The sequence below is a fragment of the Aethalodelphis obliquidens genome, unplaced genomic scaffold (genome assembly GCF_003676395.1).
Source record: "Aethalodelphis obliquidens isolate GAN/ISIS:26980383/991018 unplaced genomic scaffold, ASM367639v1 scaffold60, whole genome shotgun sequence".
NCBI lineage: Eukaryota > Metazoa > Chordata > Mammalia > Artiodactyla > Delphinidae > Aethalodelphis > Aethalodelphis obliquidens.
In genome coordinates, this window is record NW_020838004.1 from 176415 (window position 1) to 180687 (window position 4273).

Consider the following 4273-nt stretch of genomic DNA (forward strand, 5'->3'; position numbering starts at 1 on the left):
TAATCTTCTTGGTTTTCAATGAGATGGGTATGGCCAGCATTTAAATGGTGACTCTTTCATGTGGAACATGTGAAGTCATCACAGATTTTGTAGGTTTTCCCACTGAACAGCTTTATAATGTGGAAGCCATTCTCTTCACACCTTCCTTGAGTTCTCTTTCTCCACAGTATATCATTTCTGTTGTTGCTGGAATCAGCTTCTGAGGTGGCTACTGAAGCCGATTTACCTTCTTATCTGGCTCATGGGAAATTCCCACACCTTTATCATGCCAAACAGTTTGAATGTTGCGTGTCTCACTGCTGTCTCCACTTTTCACTTTGCATAATCTCTCCACCCTCTCTTCCTTCTTCACAAATGATCTTGAGGGCCATAGGCAGATGTCCACCTAGAGAAGGGGATACCATCTTGTCTTCTTGCGTGCACCCCAATCTCTATAAATTGTTCTCTGGGAGCCTCCTTATTGGAATGAGAGGAGCAACATTTATCCTTCCTTTGTGAAGGAAGGATGTAAAATTTTACTAGGATATCTACACTTCCTACAACTCTATTCATGGACCCTTTTATTTCCTTTTTTTTCCTCTCATATAGTCTTTTTTATAGCAAGGAAGCACTCATTTATTCTCCACTTAAATACCATACTTAAGATTAAAAATCACGTTTGGCAGTGTACTGCAGGATGCTAAATAAGACTTCACACATGTTGCTTTGGATTTCTTGATATCTTGTTATGTTTTTCATCATCCATTGGAACAATTAGTTCAGTTTCCTAGAAACATTTGAACAGTAGTTACGTGTTTGCCCAATAACCCAGTACCCTCTGGGTTTTTGAAGTGAAGAATGTTACTTGTACAAGTCAGAATCTGATACCAATTAAATGGTGACAGCTTTGACAATAAATGAGAATATGCTCTTCCATGGCTAAGAAGGTAGACTGCCACAGCTGACAGGTCCCAAAGATACATGGACTTCTCATATAGTCTTGAGGGGTACCAGGAGGGTTGATGGTATCTATTTCTTTCAGTTAACCCTCCCAGAAGCTCTCTTTAGAATGCTTGTGGTGGCACTTGGATGAAACTCTAAAGCAATTGGAAAAGTCAGGTTAACAATCAATTACATATCTATTGAGCTGGAGATTTGCAGGAATACTTTTTCTTCCAATGTATTTTTTTATTCTCCCCCCTCCCTAATTTTCAGATACAATAAATGACTTGAAGAAGATACTATTTAATGAAATATTAAAGGCTTTAGAATCATTCTATCCTCCATGCTTTCTCTCTTTAAACCTGAAGACTCATCTATCACTTAAAATTCAACCCCCTCTTTTTTTAATTTTTTACCAATTTCTCATGAAATTAATTATTCATTTAAATAGTTCTCAACTTTCTCCTTTGAGACATATGATGACATTATGATAAAAGAAGAATAAGTTTTATTACTGTGAATTTTTTTATAGCTAGCAATTATTTAAATGGTTGGAAGAATTATAGTTCATCTCTTTCTCACAGATATATAAGGGCCAATACAGAGTATGTACATCTACGAGAAAAAAAATTAAATTCATATATACTTCATGCCTGAAAAATGTTTTCATTTATATGTGCCTATATGTATTTTGTGGTATTCAGAATGAAAATAACTTTCCTCTTCCCTCAAAAAGAGTCTACTTCTAAGAAGACTAAGATAAGAAGGTTTCTTCCATTTAAAGACAAATTCTTTACTTTGAAAAGTAAAATATAATAGTTGATTAAAAATTCAGTTTTTTGGACTTCCCTGGTGGCCCAATGGTTAAGAATCCGCCTGCCAATGCAGGGGACACGGGTTCAAGCCCTGGTCCAGGAAGATCCCACATGCCGCAGAGCAACTAAACCCATGAGCCACAACTACTTAGCCTGTGTGCCACAACTTTTGAAGCCCACGTGCCTAGAGCCCGTGATCCACAACAAGAGAAGCCACCACAATGAGAAACCCATGCACCACAACGAAGAGTAGCCCCCACTCGCTGTGACTAGAGAAAGCCTGTGTGCAGCAACGAAGACCCAATGCAGCCAAAAATAAATATAAAGAAATTAGTTTTAAAAAATTCAGTTTGTTAAATCTGATTGAAGATTCAGTCCAAAGCAATTTTGGAAGACTAGTATTTTAATTTGCATGCTGTAGTTTTTTATGCATTTATCTTATGCAGCTGGCTTTCAGTTTTGTGAAATAGTCAAGCAACTGTTGATAGGTATGTTGAATTTAGAAAGACTGCCTTCCTTACTTAAATGATCTGTTTCCGTTGAACTGCAAGTTAAAGATGACCTCATGCTTGCTGACATATTATTAGTGATTGATTGTTAAAGGAATGTTGATATTTCCTTATGATGTTTATTTTGCTTCTTCATATATCATGTTGACCTTATTTTTTGTCCATTGTACACTTTCTGTTTTCTTTGAGAAGGACACCAAGATAAATGTTCATAAAACAAGTTATGAATTATATCATGGAAAATATCCAAATAGGAATTATCTACTTTACAAGTACCAAATCTATCTCTTCTAAAAATATAAAAATAAAAGACCTTTTTTATAGGTCAAAATTTTCTCTTATTTATGCCTACTATTTATTTTATCTTTGAGTTACCATTACTTAATAATATAAAAGACTCTATTTTAAAATTTTTCTAATACAGTAAGTCTTCTAGATATGAATGAATTCCATTCTGAGAGTCTGTTCATATGTCCAATTTGTTCGTAAGTCCAACAAAGTTAGCCTAGGTACCCAACTAACACAATCGGCTATACAGTACTGTACTGTAATAGGTTTATAATACTTTTCACAAAAATAATACATAAAAAAAACCCACAAAAAATAAAGAAACCATTTTTAATCTTACAGTACAGTACCTTGAAAAGTACAATAGTACAGTACAACAGCTGGCCTACAGGGGCTGGCAGTGAGTGAACAGGCAAGAAGAGTTACTGACTGGACAAGGGAGCAGAGGTGGGAGATGGTAGAGCTGAAGGATTGCCAGCAACAGGAGACGGAGGCCAGGCTGCAATTTCACTCATGCCTGACGTCGATGTCACAGGTTCTGGTTCCTTGCTGGATTCAATTCTATCTCCCCTCTTGAAAAAATGATCCAGTGATGTCTGGGTAGTAGCTCATTTTTTCTTGAAATAGATGACATGGTAGCCCTGGATTGCATTCTGAACAGCTGCTGCAACCTTTGTGTACTGTTCCACGTTTGGGTCCTGTGCCTTAAAAACTAACAGTCATTCCTCAAATAAAGAAAATCCCCCTGCCATTTCCTGCATCGTGAATCTCTTGGGTTCTTCAGTTACTTCTTCCTCTTGTCTTCTCTCTTCATCCTTTCTCTGGGTCTCCAATGCCATCAGGTCTTTGTAAGCTCCTCGTATTGCACAGCAACAGTACTGTAAAGTACACAAAAGCACAACAACCTGTAGAAGCTGCACACACGTGACAATGTACGCCAGACACGTGAACTAACTTACGTGATTGGACATACAAATGCATGTTTTCCTCTGTGAAAGTTTGCAACTTGAAGTTTCGTATGTAGGGGACTCACTGTATTTTGTTATAACATGTCATCTAACTGAAAATATTAAAAAAATTTTAATTAACTTAACATCTTAGAGTCATTTCATTAATTCACTCATCCTTTTATTCAGCATCTTTTTCTAATCACCTGCGCTGTACCAGCATTGAGCTAGATCCTGGAAATATGCTGGTAAACCAGAGACAAAGTCTCTGCCCTCATGGAGCGCAGCAGAGTCTGGTTATGGAGATAGGAAAAGAAAAATAACTAATAAATGTATAAACTAGAAAATTAAACATTGATGAGCATCTGAAGAAAATAAGCACAGGGCTCTTATAGCACTTAGTTCATTGAAAATTTGTGTGATAAACTCATCAGTTATTTGGTGTCAAGTATGCATAACACATACACATACTCTTTCACTCTCCTAAGAAATCATTATAGTTTGCTTGAACTTTAAACAAAATTCCGTCAAATATGGCTTTTCAATTACGATAGCTTTGCTATTTAAAAAATAATACACAATCACAAGTGAGGTAAAATGGACACAACAAGAAATTTAGTTTCCATTAATAGCCTGTGACAACTGTGAACAACATGGGATACATGTGCCCTTAGGATGAAGCGTAATTCTCCAGCCTTATCTCTCACTGTTCTTCAGTAACCCTTCTCCACCCATGTTCCAGTCTTAGGGACGTCCTTGCTACTGAACATGTTTTATTTTTTCTTGCCTTTGG

The 4273-nt window shown here is 36.6% G+C and overlaps 1 non-coding gene across 1 annotated transcript; it reads right to left on the reverse strand.

Moving 5' to 3' along the window:
* Positions 1 to 835: 835 nt before the first annotated feature.
* On the reverse strand, positions 836 to 966 carry LOC113610048 (small nucleolar RNA SNORA24). Its single transcript, XR_003428917.1, has one exon. It is a non-coding gene; the product is annotated as a small nucleolar RNA SNORA24 (small nucleolar RNA).
* Between the last annotated feature and the right edge of the window lie 3307 nt (positions 967 to 4273).